The following is a 17126-nucleotide window of genomic DNA, read 5'->3' as shown; positions in this document are numbered from 1 at the left end:
TCTAAAGACAGGAAAGCTCCTTGGGACATGTGTTCCACTTGACCCATCACCCCTGGTCTGGTACAGAAAGGTGGACAGTGGGTATTTGGTGAATAAATGAATGATTGGAATGAATCCCCTAAATGGTGATTTCTTGAGGCCCTTCTCCAGCTGGCCCAGGTGGAACCAGTTCCACTTTTCACAGGAAAGCCAGGTGTGAGGAGTGGGGCAGGTGTGTGTGAGGGGCCAGGTTCTTGAGGGCTGCATGGACATGGAGCTTGTGGCGGGTCTGGGGGTGGCAGTGCTGCTGTGGGAGCCTTGGGGAAGGCTCATCCCTGGAATCCACCAGGGTATCCTGGTGCCCCCAGCTACTGCATGGCATGAGAATTCCTGGCTAGTGGGGACACACAGGGACTTGTTTGGATTGGCCACCTGGTCCAGCCCAAGGAGCTGTGCCTCCAGCCCCTCAGGCAAAAAAACTCACTTTTCATGTGTGACAACAGCTTCAGGCAAGGGGAGGGAGAGGTGTGCTGGGCCTCGGCCTTAGAAGCCAGAAGCCAGTTCATGCCCCTACCTTGGTCTAGGTGGGAAAGGGATGTGGCCTCGGCTAGCTCTAGGGTCCTGGGTTATGGTCAGAACCCTCCATTATGGACTCAGTGACTTGGGCTGACCCAGCCCCTCCCTGAGCCTCATCAGTGAAACCAGGGTGGGGCCAGGGCTCTTGACACCTCCCAGCTCCAACCTCTGGCTTTCTCCCAGGAGGGCAGGAGATCAGACAGAGGTGACCTGGGCTCCCCTGTTTACCTCAACCTCCTTGTGAAGCCTCCCTCTTTCTGCCTGTGAGGTGGGTGGGGCCGGAAGGAGGGGCATTCACCTGTGGGTCTCTGACTTCTCTGCCCAGGTGTGCCTGGAGAGCCTGGTCTATACCCAGTGCTCTGCTACACCCCACGGCCTGGCCACAACCTCCCTAACTCCAGAGCAGCCCTGGCCTAGGGAAGAAGCTGGTCTCTGCATCGAATGATAGGTAGAAAATGGAAGTGGGGACGATAGCACTGGAAAGAAGTCAAGGAAGAGGTGCCTTCCCAAGGATGTGAAGGGTTTTTCCAGAATGGAACTTGACTGGTGAGGGCAAACATCAGGAGGTGGGATGGTGGCTCCCTCTGTGGGAGCTGGGGCAACTTGCCTGTGCCAAACGGTGGTAGGCTGTGGGTAGGGGTGGGCAGAGCTGGGGTGCCCAGAGCCTGGGGTCCCTGTCCTTGCAGAGGACTGGAATGCAAAACAATTGTCCCCTGCCCTCTGGCTGGGGGACATCCTCTGCTTCCAAGCCCAGACATACACCTGCTGCCACAAGCCCCTGAGGCTCTTTAGAGGATCAATGGGCAGCCACACCCATGCTGGGCCAGCCTGCTGGACCCACCTGCACCGTAGTCAGAGCCCATGACAGAGGGGACTCTCTGGGGACTATGGGGGCAGTCTCATGCTGCCCTCTTACAGGTGGATCTGTCCCTGGGATCTGGTGTTGGGCTGGGGTGGGCTGAGGCTGTTTTCTGCCAGGGTGCCTGGTGGACAGCAGGTGGAGCAACTTCTCCTTGGCTTTCCTGGACCCCAGGACACAGCTGAACACTGCACTTTACCCTAGATGCCTTTGGATTCTCAGGGGACCCTGGGAAGGGAGAGGGAGCTGCCCCTGCAGGAGGCCAGTGCCCTGGGCCATGCTTGCTCCCCCAAGTCCCTCCAGCAGGCACCTCCTCTCCAGATTGACATCACCTGATTCCTGAAGGCTTGGGCTACTGACCAGAGACCCAACTCCCTCACCAAGGCCTGTTCTTACATCAGACCAGCTAGTATGAATTCAGAGCTGAAGAGGGCAGACAGAAAACACAGGGTTCTGTAAGAGTTCTTGGCTCCCTGCTGGGGTGGGTGCCATAGAAAGCTCCCCAGAAATCTGCAGCTGCTGTAAGTCACTGGGAGGAAGCTGCAGCAGACATGTTTATCCCAGCCTGGTAGATGCAGAGGGGTGTCTGGGCCCCCAGGTGGGAGGCCCAAACACGGCCTTGGATGTGGCAGTGCAGGAATTCTAGCCAGCTCTGGGGCCCTGGGCAAGTCATTTAACCTCTCAGAACCCCATTCCTGGTCACCAGGGGGCTCTTGTGTGGATGTAAAGAACCCCCCTGGCCACTTATGTCCCATCAGTGGAAGCCTAGCATGGGTGGAGACCCCCAAGACTGAACTCAGTGGTGGGATCCAGTCTTCCCAGCTCTTCTACATAGAGCCCAGAGCTAGCAGGGTGGGCTTCCTGGAGAAGCAGGCACTCCTGTGGGCTGGAGAGCATGAGCAGGGGTCCCTTTGGGAAGGTGGAAGAGGCTGCATTCAGTGAAGGCCATAATGAGGCAGAGCTTGGGCAAAAAAGGCATGATGATTGGGGGATCTGAGACCCAACAGAGACTGGACTGAGGACACTGTGGCCACCTCCAGGTGCCACTCAGGTGGTAGAAGCTGAGCTAGGGCTGGGCCCCCTGGTCCTGAGTAATGCCTTGCCGGTCTTGGAAGCTGTACCAAAGGTGGCTTCATGTAAGGGCACATCTGAGCACCTTTTTTTTTTTTTTTTTTTTTTGAGACAAGGTCTTGCTCTGTCATTCAGGCTGCAATTGGGTGGCAGGATCATAGCTCACTGCAGCCTCAACTCCTGGGCTCAAGTGATCCTCCCACCTCAGCCTTACAAAGTATTGTAATTATAGGCCTGAGCTATGGAGCCTGGTTTTAAATCTTAATAAATATCTCCTCCTGGTCTGCTTCCCTGGCTGACACACATGCTGGCATCTTGTGCCTAGACAGACATTTTTCTGGACTTGGTTCCATTTGTTCTGATGGGCTCCTCTCTCTCAATGACCGCACATTACAGTATGTGGCTATTCTTACACATTTCTCTATAGACCTGAGGGTTAGTATGTTAATGTCAAAGTTCTACTGGTTTTTTGAGACTGGGTGGAATGTTTGGGTTAATTTAGTTGTAGGCATCTTGACAATATAGGCTTTCCCTCCAGGAACGGTGATTCTGGGATGCGGGTTTTGCACATTCTGGTTTATTGCTTGGCTCGCTGCCACAGAGGGATGGCACTGCTCCACATGCCATGCCCAAGAGATGTCCCACCTTACCTTTCTAAATCAAGCTGAATGCTTTCAGCTGACAGGATATCATGAGTCCTGTGGGGACTCACTCCCCACAACCCGAGATGAAGTGAGGTGGAGACTATGGAGCAGATCCATGCTGAGTGCATTTGCCCTTCCTGACCCGCACTGCTGCTGGCTGGGGCTGTATCTGAGCTGTCAGAGGGCATTGATTTGGGGATGGGGTGGGGGGCAGTGCTGGAGAGATGCCCCTCGCCTCCCTTAGCTCCTCCTGTCCACCCAACACTTGGCCACCAAGGCCCCTGACTTCCAGGCTGCAGTCACCACTAATGAGGTACTACATGGGAACAAAGTGCAGGCCCAGAACCTGGAGTTCAGGTCACTCCTCCTTCCAGTCGAAGCCTCTGCCCCTCCCAGGTGATTCCACCCTCATTCCTCCATGGGCTAAATATCCTAAACAAAGGCCTGGACAGGGGGTCTTTATCCGAGTGCCCAGAAAACACACACAGAAAGGCTCTGTAGGCCCCCTGTAGCCTCCCAGAGGTAAGAGACTGCCCATCAAAATGCACAGTCCAGGTTCTTGCAGGGAGGTGAGGAGGGGAGGAAGAAAAGGTCCATCTCATTCTTTCAGTGGGAACCTAAACTTGGGAAAGTCAGACACAGTACATTTCTTAACGATCCTGATACTTTTATAACTGGTTACAGCTGGGTCACATGCACAACTGTTTTCCAACATCTTTCAATGGGCCACATAACATCCTGTACCTTCTTTGCTTTTTTATGTTGTAAGGCCAGGGGCAGTAGCTCATGCCTGTAATCTCAACACTTTCAGAGGCTAAGGCAGGAAGACTGCATGAGGCCAGGAGTTCGAGACCAGCCTGGGCAACACAGCAAGACCCCGTATGCAATGGAGAACAACCCTATTTCAAAAAAAAAATTTTTTTTTAAGGACAGTGGCTTGATCACAGCTCACTGTAGCCTCCAGCTCCCAGGCTCAAGTGATACTCCCACCTTAGCAGCTGGGACTCTCAGAGCACACCACCACATCTGGCTGATGTTTTAATTTTTGGTAGAGATGCAGTCTCACTATGTTGCCCAGGCTGGTCTTGAACTCCTGGCTTCAAGAGATCCCCCCAATGTGACCTTACAATGCACTGGGGTTACAGGCATGAGCCACCATACAGCCCCTGCAAAATCTAACCGTTCTTCAGGTTCTTCTTTTGGACCTCCTAGCTAGACTGCCGTTGGCAAATACTACTTTATTATTTACCCACATTTATGTTAATGGATTTCCCATGTTTTATTTGTTTAGACTAGGGCTTCTCAACAGCAGCACTATTGATGTTTTGGGCTGGATAATTCTCTGTTCTGGAGCTGTTTGCACCTCGCAGGATGTTTAGCAGCATCCCCAGCCTCCACCTGCTACATGCCAGTAGCACTCCTCAGTGTGACAACCAAAATGATTTCAGATATTATCAAATATCCCCAGGGAGGCAAAATCACCTCCAGTTGAGAATTGCTGACCTAAAAACCTCTGGAACAATGTTAGATCATGGTAATGATAGCACATACTGCTCCTGACCTTAATGGGAATACCTCTAGCCTCAAAGTATAGTAGTACCTGTATACTACTGTCTGGGCTGTTATTAGTACACTGTATTAGTCCATTCTCACTCCGCTATGAAGAAATACCCAAGACAGGGTAATTTATAAAGAAAAGAGGTTTAAGTTGACTCACAGTTCTGCATGGCTGGGGAGGCCTCAGGAAACTTACAATTATGGCAGAAGACACCTCTTCACAGGGCAGCAGGAGAGAAGGACAGTCGATCAAATGAGAAAGCTTGTTATAAAACCATCAGATCTCGTGAGAACTCACTCACCATCACGAGAACAGCATGGGAGAAACCGCCCCCATGATTCAATTATCTCCACCTGGTCCCACCCTTGACACGTGGGGATTATTGCAATTCAAGGTGAGATCTGGATGGGGACACAGAGCCAAACCATAGCATATCCTTTATATTAGCATGCTGTATCGAAGTATAATTTTCTTTCTTTTATTTTATTTTTTCTTCGAGACAGAGTCTCAAAGAAACTGGCTCTGGCTCTGGCTGGAGTGCAGGGACACGATCTCAGCTCATGGTAACCTCTGCCTCACAGGTTCAAGCAATTCTTGTGCCTCCGCCTCCCAAGTAGCTGGAACTACAGGTGTGTGCCACCACACCCAGCTAATTTTGATTTTTTTTTTTTTTTTGAGTACACATGGGGTTCGACATGTTGGCCAGGCTGGTGTCAAACTCCTGGCCTCAAGTGATCCCATCACTGCGGCCTCCTGAAGTGCTAGGATTACAGGTGTGAGCCACTGTACCCAGCCTGAAGTATAATTTTCACAATGTGAAAAGCTTGACTTTCATACAGATAATGAAGGAATATGTATAAGATATTTTCTTTAATTTACAAGGGAGTCAGCAACATGGCAAAGCTACTTAAAGGAGCGTTTTGAGAGACAGTGTCTGTACTGCTCCAGGAAGGGCATTCCGAAATGCATTCTGAGATAGAGACAAAACTTGTTAATATCCTATAGGGAGGCTGGGCATGGTGGCTCACACCTGTAATCCCAGCACTTTGGGAGGCCGAGGTGGGTGGATCACCTGAGGTCAGGAGTTCAAGACCAGCCTGGCCAACATGGTGAAACCCTGTCTCTACTAAAAATACAAAAATTAGCCAGGTGCGGTGCTGGGCACTTGTAGTCCCAGCTACTTGGGAGGCTGAGGGCAGGAGAATCACTTGAACCCGGGAGGTGGAGGCTGCAGTGAGCCGAGATCATGCCACTGCACTCCAGCCTGGGCGACAGAGCAAGATTCTGACTTAAAAAAAAAAGTATTGGGAAATAAAAATGTCATCTTTGGAAATTATCTTTTCTACTGGACAGAAATCTGTAAGTTAACATATATACATATTCTCCAGTATATTCATAACATATTCTGTAGTATATTTCCCTACACTAGTGCTTTTCCAAGCATGGTCTCAAATTGGAAGCAACAGCATCACCTGGGAACATAGACATGCGATGCTCAGGCCCCATCTCAGTCCTACTGAGTTAGAAACTCTGGTGTGGGGCCCAGCAGCCAGTTTCACAAGCCCTGCAGGTGATGATGATGCCCTCTAATGTGTGAGGACCACTGCTCTAAATAATCAATCTTTAATAGTAAAACAAGTATCTATGAAACAATGCTCTGGTATGACATTAAAAGGGCACACCATCCACCTTTTAACTTTATTTCTCAATTTAGATATTTTGTCTGATGTTAAATTTGCTGTTTCTTTCAAATACTCTAAAGACAGTTTTCATCTGTTCCTAATTTTCTCTTTTTAAATAAAAAATGGTTTTCCAAATCTGTCCATTTTCCTCTTCTTTAACGTACTGATAGGATGAAGTAAAAGTTGAACAATTCTTACTTTTTTTTTTTTTTTTAAGATGGAGTCTTACCCTGTTGTACAAGCTGACTGAATGCAGTGGTGCAATCTCGGCTCACTGCAACCTCCACCTCCCGGGTTCAAGCGATTCTTGTGCCTCAGCCTCCCAAGTAGCTGGGATTACAGGCACCCGCCACCACGCCTTTTTTTTTTTTTTTTTTTTTTTTAGTAGAGATGGGTTATGCCATGTTGGCCAGGCTGGTCTCCAACTCCTGACCTCAAGTGATCTGCCTGCCTCAGCCTCCCAAAGTGCTAGAATTACAGGTGTGAGCTACTGTGCCCAGCAATTTTTTTTTCTTTTTTCTGAGATAGTCTCCTTCTGTTGCTCAGGCTGGATGGAGTACAGTGGTGACATCATGGCTCACTGCAGCCTCCACCTCCCATGCTCAAGAGATCCTCCCACCTCAGCCTCTTAGGTAGCTGGGACGACACGTGTGCACCAGCAGAAGCAGCTAATTTTTTATAGAGAACGGGGACTCCCTATGTTGCCCAAGCTGGTCTAGAACTCCTGGGCTCAAGCGACCCACCGGCCTTGGCCTCCCAAAGTGCTATGATTACAGGTCTTACGTTCTTAAAATTTTTCTTTGACATGGTATTGGATAGTTTAGTAAGATACTGTTGTTTTCAACAGGTTAGTGCTTATGATTTGTAAAAGAACTCTTCAGAAATGAGCTCAATTTTACCATGAATTGGGACATTTTCCATTTCTTTCTATTCCATAGAGCAGTTTACTTGTCATCAGCTCTGTCTTTTGAAAACTTGAAAGCCTGCAACAGTAAAACCAGCTGCACCTGGTGCATGGGATCAGCATGGAATTGAGGAGAGATCTCAAACTACCATCAGCCCTCTGTATCCTTGGGTTCTGGATCCTTGGATTTAACCAATTGTGCATCAAAAATATTTGGAAAAAGTAAAACAATAAAAAACAAAAATGTATAAGTACTTTATAACAGGTACTTACAAAGCACTTAGAGATGATTTAAAGTCTACGGAAGGATGTGCATAGGTTATATGCAAATACTATACCATATTATATCAGGGACTTGAGCATCGGTGAATTTTGTTATCTCTGGGGTCCTGGAACCAATATCCTGAGGTTACTAAGGGATGACTGTATTCAGTTTCTTCTTTGGTTATTAGTTTATTCTCTAATGTATTTTTGTTGTTGTTTTGTCTTTTTGTTTTTGCCTCTTCAAGTCAATGTCGGAAACTTAGTTGTTCTAGACTACCATTAGCTCAAAGCTACCAGTAAGCAGACTACCACTGCAAATCTAAGCAACCGATTTTTTCCCCATCAGATTGGCAAAAATTAAGCACCTATTAATGTTGAAGCTGTAGGGAGTTTTGTTGAGCATGTTAATTATGACAGCCCTTTTTGTTAGACACCTAGACGATTCATCAAAATGAAATAAAATCCCCGTGCACTTGAAGAAGTTATCTGGTTATTTCCTTATCTGGGTGCTGGTTATGTGAGGTGTACAGTTGATGAAAACTTTTTAAGCTTTATATTTATAATAGGTACAATTTTCTGTATGTGTAGTAGATTTCAGTAGTTTTTAAAATGTCTTTTGCCACAGCCCGCAGCTGTGTATGATGCTATTCGCTTAACAGTGGAAAACACGGCAACGACCTGAATCTCCCTGGCTCCCGGGATCCTACCCCCTTAAGTTAAACAAATGAAATAACTTCCACTGTCTTTCCTAATGCCTTAATTCGGTCCTCAGTTAAACTGACAGTGGGCGCTGTTTTTTTCCAGGGAAGGATTCCGGGAGACAGAGGAGGAGACGCCAGCATTTCGCCCCCGGCACCTCCAGCGGGCTGCGGTCCGCTCCCGGCCTCACTCGAGCAGGCCCCGCCCTCCCAGAGGCCGTTAGTCCAAGTCAAGTGATCGTGGACTCAGTTGACCCGGTGGGACCGGAAAAAGAAATTCCGGGGCCCTGGCTTCCTGGCGGGATGATGAGGCACCAGGAGTGAAGGGAGGCGTGGGCTGCTGGAGCGGGAATGAGGGGGCGCCAGTGGCTCCGGAAACGGGTGGAGGTTGTCTGCCCTGGCCTCTCCGCAAACAGTGTGTGCGGGCGTGAGGGCTGCGGGCCTGAGAAAGTCCACCGCTCTCCCGCTCCCGAGACAGGGGCAGGGGTGGGGGGCGGGTAAGACAGCGCAGGCCGGCCGGCTTAGAGTCCCCCTGCTTCCCTGTGGAAAGGAAGGGCCCCCGCCTCCCGGGGCAGGAACTAGCGCTTGTCTGGAGCTGGGAGTCCTTTCCGGTCTTCCCCAGCCCCAAGAGGACCTCCCAAGGACACCCCCTTCCCCAGCCCTGCTGTGGGACTTAAACAAGAACGCGCTTAGAATCAGGATCACTCTTCCACACTCTTAGGAAGCCCCTCCGCTCTTTCCAGAGCCAGAAAGTAGTAGTTTTGGGTTTGAGGCTTATCCATCCATTCATCCGTACTTTCTAAGCGCCTAGTCTATACCGTGAAGTGAACTAGGCACTGGGAGGACTTGAACTGCTGAGGGAAGGGGAAATGGGAGGCTTGAATTGGAGTCATAGTTAAGGCTCCAGGGGCAGAGACCTAACTGCGCCTTGTGTGTAGTGCTGAGGGGGCTCCCTGAGGATGCCTTCAACCTTAAAGGCGGATGGCAGGAGCTGGCTGGCTGAAGTACAGTTTGTGTACCAGGGGTTGGGAGGCAAGGGTGGGAGGCGTGTGTCTTCAGACAGGGAACAGCATGTGCAGAGACTTCAGGTGAGAGAGAGCATGGCTCCCCAGGAATGAATGCATTTCCCATAGCTGGGAGAGTATCATCTGCAGGTTAGGGAAAGATGAGCCTGGACAAGTAAAGACCAAATCTTCGTGGCTGTTGGATCACCACAATCAAGATAATGAACATATCCACTGGCCCCCAAAATTTCCTTGTGTGAGGGGCTATCTTAGGAAGTGTGATCAAGAAGGGCGGGCCTGGCTGGGTGCAGTGGCTCACGCCTGTTATCCCAGCACTTTGAGAGGTGGAAGTGTGCCAATGACCTGAGGTCAGGAGTTCGAGACCAGCATGGCCAACGTGGTGAAACCCTGTCTCTACTAAAAATACAAAAAAGCCGGGTGTGGTGGCACGTGCCTATAGTCTCAGCTACTTGGGAGGCTGAGGCAGAATTGCTTGAAGCTGGGAGGTGGAGGTTTCAGTGAGCCAAGATTGTGCCATTGCACTCCAGCTTGAGCAACAGAGTGAGACTCCATCTTTTAAAAAAAAAAAAAAAAAAAGAGGGGCTGGTGTGATGAGGTGTCACTTGAGCAGAGAGTGGAATGAAATAAAGGATAGCAAGCCACGTAGAGAGTGCAGCAGGCATGGAGGCGGGAGCAAGGCTGGTGTCCAAGCAGCAGCAGGGAAGCCGGAGTGGCTGGACTTGTGTGGGTATGGGGAAGAGGGGAGAGAGGTCACTCATCTGTGTGAGGCACAGGACTTTGTTTTATCCCCTGCTGTACCCCAGCACTTAGAGTGGGAGCTAGCACAGAAAAAGGCGCTCAATTGATGTTTGCTGAGGAGATGAATACCTGGAGTAGGCCAAAGAGCAGAGTTTGGTGGCAGGGTGGGTCAGGGAGAGAGTTTACTCAAAAGCCTGGTGATAGGGGAGAACAAGTGGCCAGAGGGTGTCCATCTATGATGGGGACCAGGGGTCCTTGCTGGGCAGCAGTGTGGGAGACACACGGATCCTGGCCACACCTCAGCCTTCCCTCCAGCCTGATTACCTGCCTCCCTCTCTTGCAGAGGTTCCGGTTCTGTGGTGACCTGGACTGTCCCGACTGGGTGCTGGCAGAGATCAGCACGCTGGCCAAGATGGTTGAGTGCACAGGGTCTAGTCTGGGTGGAGGAGGGGTGCTGGGGGTGGGGATTGTGGGTGTAGATGATGGTGAGGTTTCTCTGGGATTAGGGCCTCAGTGCTCTCAGCCTGTGCTACCTTTGTGACCTTGATCAGTGGCTGGCCTGCTCTGAGCCAGTCCCCAGGAAGGAGGGGTGAGGTTTGCCAGCCTGGCTGATGTAAGGACTTCCCTTCCAGTCCTCTGTGAAGTTGCAGCTGCTCTGCAGCCAGGTACTAAAGAGCTGCTGGGATAGGGAAATGAGGTGAGTACAAGACCCAGCACCCCATTGTCCCATGCCCTTATGACCCCTACTGCCCTGAAACTCTGCACTAGGCCAGGGAGACGGGTGACCCAGCCTCACAACCTCTCTGGGCACCTCCCATACTTCTTTCCAGCCTGTCTGTTCCTTATTGCACAATCCAGGCTGTAGGTGAGGGGCTGGTGAGCAGGGGCCTGGCACCCCCTGAAGGTCTCCTTTCACCATAGTATGAGAAGATCCTGAAGCTCATGGTTGACACTAAGTTTGGTGAGTACCCTGCTGAGTCCACAGGCCCCAGGCAACCCTGGGACCTCGACCTGGTGCCTGGTACAGAGGGGCTCCCCACCCCTCTCAGCAGCATCCTTAACCTGCCTTCCCTAGTAGAGGAGCATGAGGGAAAGAAAGACATTGACAGTCCCACTTTCCTGTCCTCTGCCAGCTCCTGGTGGAGCAGTAGCAGTGCCTGTAGCCCTCAGGAGGCCTTGGGGCCTTCAGCTGAAGCTAATAGGGCAACTGGGAGGTGGCTGGGGCCACAGCGACACTCCCTGTCCCAACCATGGGTCCCTCAGAGTCAGGCGATGCGAAGGCCACAGTGGCAGTGCTGTTTCATGCTCTCCGGTGCGGCCAAGCACAGTGTCGATGGCAAATCCTTGGCCAGTGAACCGCAGCAGCTGGGGCTGCCTAAAGGTATGGGTTGTGGGTGGGCAGCTGGGCAGCTGGGCAGCCTGTGGGCCAAGGTCTGCTAGAGAGTGGGCCAGGCCCTGTGACCCTGAGGTGTACCCTGCCCTGTCTGGGCCAGGAACCCAAGCCCAGCCCCCACCTGCTACCTCCAGAGCTTCTCCGTTCTACCTCCAGAGCACGCGGCCAGCCTGTGCCACTGTTATGAGGAGAAGCAAAGCCACTTGCAGAAGCACTTGCGGGTCTGCAGTCTACACAGTAAGTATGAGGCCAACCAGGGTCCGGGTTCATTCTAGAAGGTGCATGCAGCACACAACGTGCATGGAGAGTCCAGGGAGACGACTTAACCATGGTCACATACTAAGCAGCCGCAGAGCTGGGACCTGGCCCTGGGTCTCCTGACTCCATGGGCCCTGTGATGTGTACGTACAGGATCAGACCTTGCCCTTTCCTCCTGGCTGACCCTTCTCTAGTCCCCCATGCCCCATGTGTGAGCACCCAGCTCACTCTCATTCCTACCTCTCCAAAGCATGGTCCCTGGCTGCACAAGTGGCAGAAGGGGCAGCAGAGACTGTGGACCCCTCAGCTGCACTTAAGTCCTCTGTGTGGTCTAGCTGTGTGTGCTGGGGGAGGCTTTTGGCCACCATTTCCCCCTCTGTAAATGAGACCAATACCTGTGGCATGGAGGGCGGGAGGCCAATGTGAGTGCCAAGCACTTGGAGCAGGGCCCTGAGTGAGTATGGACGTGGGAGCAGGGGTGTTCCTCGACTTTATGCACCTTGGGGATGGGAGTGGGGCTCCATGCGTGGGTTGACAAGGCATTGCTTTCCCCCACCCTACCTCTGTCCCAGCCCTGCAAGTCCAGTCCTTGGGGGTCTAGGAGGGAAGAAGCCCATGGCTGTGTGACCTCAGGCTCATGCCTGGCCCTCTCTGGCTGTGAGTTCCTGGGAAAGTCAGCACCCAAGTCATGCCCTCAAGTTTGGCACCTTGACAAGAAGGGTGGGGACACTGGGATCAGGCCCAACCCTCTGGCCCCAAATCCCGTGGCCCCAGCTGGAGGATGAGGAGATGCTGGGCTTCGATGGGGGAATCAGGGGTGCAAGGGGGACTGCTCACCCCTCAGCTTGGCTCAAAGGCTCAAGATGTCAAAGGCTCAGCTTGCTACTCAGGAAGGAGCCCTGGCCCAGCCTGACACTCACCAGGACAAGGGCAACTGTGATGAGCAGGAGGCCCAGGATGAGGAGAGCCATGGCATAGCTGGAGATAAAGGCATCCAGCAGGCTGGAGGCTTTGGGGCTAGGACTGCCTAGAGTAGAGCAAGACTATGGCCTGGCGGGGCTCTGCCTCTCAGACTTCTGAGAAGACAGAATCTGGGCCCAGAAGTTGCTGCGGGCCCAGAGAGCTGGGGTTAGGAGCACTTTGGAGGGCTCCATGAGGAGGGGAGGCAGGCTTCAGATCAGGGCATGTGGAGGCAGCGAGCCCAAGGGAGGCAGCAGAGGGACAGAGGAAGGCAGCCTGCAGAGGGAAGGAGGTACTGACTGAGGTCTGGGATGACCGTGTCTACCAAGAGGCCCTCTGCCTCCCACAGGTTGTGCAGACCCTGGCGTGCACAGTCCCACATGACGGCCTGGGCTGGCACCGCCCTGAAGAAGGTGGCACCCACTCTAGCAGTCAGTGGGTCCGGCCTGCTGAGAGGATTATCATAGACATCATCTCTTCCAGCCTCCTGTCCTCAACCCCAGCACCCTGGTCTGAGCCATGGGTCACCCAGGGCCACCCTGGGCCCACTGGAATTCCTCCACCACTTGGTCAAAGTTCTGCAGAGGCCTGAGGACGAGGGTCAGCTGGGTTCAGGAGAGGATGAAGAGGGTCACAGCTCTACTAAACAAAGCTTCATTCCTTGTGGCGCCTGGCCCACCCCTCTGCTGCCAACCTCAGGCTGGCCCAGCCCTGCAGAGTAGGTGCCCAAAGGCATCGTAGCGGTTCCTGTAATGCTGGTCTCCCCCCGGGGCCCCCTCTGGAGCCTGCTACCACAGATCTCAGGGTAGGGGGTACAGCTCAGTCTCCCTTCCCCCTCATCCCCCTCATAGGGGCTTGATCCACCAAGGCCCCTGACTGCTAGGGAACCCACACCCATGGCCTCCTTCTTCCTGACTGCTGGCCCTTCCCCAGCCTGGATATTTGAGCCCTGGGCAGAGGGGTGACGATCCCAGGACTGTCTTCGCAAGCAGAGAGGCTACTTGGTACCAGGCCCTTACTCCTTGGGCTGAGCTCAGCAGCAGGTGTGTCACCAAGGTCCCCTGGGCAGAAGGGGCTCAGCCCTGAGGGCCCATCACTCACCACACCTGCATGTTCCTGCTAGGCATCCACCCTGGGGACTCAGCTTTCCCCCTGCCCCCAGCTGCTGGCAGCCCCGTCTGGATTCATCCGGGGTCCTGGAGACCATGTGAGGAAGCAGCCAGCAGCTGGGAGGAGCACATGGTGTTTCTGCATCTTTTCTTATGGAGCTCCCTTGGGTGGGAGGGGCTACAGAGTCAAGGGAGACTCAGGCCACCCCTTCCCCACTCCCTGGCTGGGTGGGCTTCCAGCTCAGGAGACAGACTGGAAGGATGGGACCGTCCTGTCACAGAGGCAGGTCTGAGTAGTCCAGGCCCAGTTCTACCCTCCAGCAGGGCCCCTTTCATTCATTTGTCCAGCTAGCTTTCCCCAAAGCACAGGTGATGTCTATATGGACTGTGTCCCCTGTCCCCAAGGGGTGTCTGGCTCCAGTCCTGGCCTGGAACTCAGAGACCTTAGAACTAGAGGCCACATCTGGCAGGGTGGACCAGCATGGTCTGCCCATGGCCAGGGCAGGTACCATGTTGGCAGCCCCAGACCTGACACCACGGCTCCCATGTCCCCTATCCACTTCCGTCCTGCACATCACCTACACTACGTGCTGTCTCTGATGAATCCAAGCTGTCAGCTTCTGTCAGCTTGGCTGGGAAGTCACGCTGACCATAAGGGGAATGGTGCAGCCTGAGTTGGGGGCTAAGTGGGAATGGGCCTGGTGTGGGGTAGGGAGGTGGGGGTGAGGCAGGTGTGTGGCACCTCTCTGCTTATCTTCACTTCTCCTTTGCCCACAAAGGAGGCATCTTCTCCATGTCCCTCTGCCACTCCGGGGACATAAAATACTGCCCCAGGTCTGTCTTCCCTTGGACATAGCCCACCTACCTTCCTGTGGGACTCAGGGCTTTGTTTTGTCCTGTGGCCCACATGAGAAGCAATTATCCCTGCTCTGCTCAGCTGAGAGAGGACAAACTGAGGCAGAGCAGGGGAACAACTCTGTCATAGTCTGACTGTTAATGGCAGAGTCAAGACCAGCCCTTCCCTGAGTGTCAGGTCCAGTAGACACTGTATTAATCCACTTTGCATTGCTCTAGAGGAATACCTGAGACTGGGTTATTTATTTATTTATTTTTGAGATGAAGTCTAGCTCTGTCGCCCAGGCTGGAGTACAATGGCACAATCTCAGGGCACTGCAACCTCCACCTCCTGGGTTCAGGCTACTCTCCTGCCTCAGCCTCTTGAGTAGCTGGAATTATAGCCATGCACCACCATGCCTGGCTAATTTGTTGTATCTTTAGTAGAGACAGGGTTTTGAGATGGAGTTTTGCTGTTGTGGCCCAGGCTAGAGTGCGATGGTGTGATCTCAACTCATTGCAACCTCTGCCTCCCAGTTCAAGCAATTTTCATGCCTCAGCCTCCCAAGTAGCTTGGATTACAGGCATGCACCACCATGCCACCTAATTTTATATTTTTAGTAGACAGGGTTTCACCAGGTTGGCCAGGCTGGTCTTGAACTCCTGACCTCAAAGTGATTCACCCACCTCGGCCTCCCAAAATATTGGGATTACAGGTGTGAGCCACCACTCCTGGCACTGAGACTGGGTAATTTATAAAAGAGGTTTATTTGCCTCACAGTTCTGCAGGCTGTACAAGCATCTCCTAGGCTTCTGGTGAAGCCTCAGGAAGCTTTTACTTCTGGTGGAAGGCAAGGAGGGAGCAGACGTGTTGCATGGTGAGAGAAGAAGCAAGAGAGAGGCGGCATCAAGCTCTCCTGTGAACTAATAGAAAACTCACTCATTGAATCACTTGAACCTGGGAGGTGGAGGTTGCAGTGAGCCAAGATCATGCCACTGTACTCCAGCCTGGGCTATGAGCGAGACTCTGCCTCAAAAGATAAAAAAATAAAAAATAAGAAAACTCACTCATTACCATGGGGAGGGCACTAAGCCATTCGTGAGGGATCTCCCACTATGACCCAAACACCTCACACTATAGGCCCCACCTCCAGAATTGCGGATCACATTTCAACACAAGATGTGGATGGGACAAGTATCCAAACTATGTGAGAGGCCTCCCCCTCCCTCTCATCAGAGTCTTCTGTCCTCGGTTCAGGTGCATGCTGGCCTCCATGCCTGGCTCCTAGGAAGTCATCTTGGCCCCAAGGGGTTGGGCAGGGCCACTAGGCTGAGGGTTGGATCCCTATCTCTCCTAGTTCCAGCCTGGGTCTCCATCACTGACTAGCCCGCTCTGCTTGCTGCATTCTCTCCACACCTGCTCCCTGCAGCCCAGGGGTCAGTCTGGGTGCAGGCCTGGGTAGAGGTCCAGGAGCAGATTCTGCCCCCCAGCTCACACCTCCTGTGCACCTTGGCAGCCAAAATGCACTAGCATGGCCAGGAGCACTGGCTTGTCCCTGTAGTCTTAGTGTTTTGGGAGGCTGAGGTGGAAAGACCACTTGAGATCAGCCTGGGCAACATAGTCAGAACCTGTCTCGAAAAAAATAAAATTAGGCATGGTGGCATGCACCTGTAGTCCCAGCGACTCAGGAGGCTGAGGTGGGAAGATTGCATGAACCCAGGAGATCAAGGCTGCAGGGAGCTATGATTGCACCACCACACTCCAGCCTGGGCAACAGAGCAAGACCCTGTCTCTACAACAAGAAACAAAGTGTACCAGTGTGTACCAGTGTGCGGATGTCAGCTTCTCCTGGTGTGTGGACCTGACCTCACTCAGCCCCATCAGTGAGTGGGAGGCTTCCTGCTGTCTTCCAGAACATTCCCACCACTACACCTGTGTTCCTCCTGCATTCTCTGGTAGGCTTTGTGAGGGGACCTGTCACCTACCTCTCTGGCTGCCCTAAGGCCCAGCTCAAACCTTCCCTGCCCCTGGGAACCTTTTTTCTGAAGAGTCTTTCCCCCACCCATAGACCTCCTCATTTCAGAGCTTTTGGTGGGGTGAGTACAAGGATTGACTCTCTGCTACCAGCCTGGGTAGGGTCCCTAGGGTTGGGTCTCTGGATGGCATATGAGGGTTTAGACCAGGATCCAGATGGCTGTAACCTGAAACACAGGCCCTCAGCTGCCCCAACTTCATGGAGCCCCTCGTCCAGCCTGACCTTCTGGGACAGGCCCAACCCCTGCATCCTTTGGTCTTGGTCCCTGCTGGGACCTCTGGTTACCCTGGCTTACCTACTTTGACTCCAAAGGTAATGCTGACATCCCCCGTGAGACACAGTGACAGACTGAGACTAACGTAGGGTTACCTGGCCCAGAGTCACCATGGCCAGGCAGAGCTCAGGTCCTACACTGTTCAGCCTCTGCCTCCTGGGTTCAAGTGATTCTCCTGCCTCAGCCACCCTTGTAGCTGGGACTACAGGCACATGCCACCATGCCCGGCTAATTTTTTGTAGTTTTAGTAGAGATAGGGTTTCA

At 52.7% G+C, this 17126-nt stretch overlaps 1 pseudogene; it reads left to right on the top strand.

Annotated features, from left to right (window-relative positions):
- Positions 1–244: 244 nt before the first annotated feature.
- Positions 245–15705, top strand: LOC129050049 (uncharacterized; annotated as a pseudogene).
- Positions 15706–17126: the final 1421 nt, after the last annotated feature.

The sequence above is a fragment of the Pongo abelii genome, chromosome 16 (assembly GCF_028885655.2).
Source record: "Pongo abelii isolate AG06213 chromosome 16, NHGRI_mPonAbe1-v2.0_pri, whole genome shotgun sequence".
Lineage (NCBI taxonomy): Eukaryota > Metazoa > Chordata > Mammalia > Primates > Hominidae > Pongo > Pongo abelii.
The sequence above is the reverse complement of the archived record's forward strand: the minus strand, read 5'-3'. Positions and strand labels throughout refer to the sequence as shown.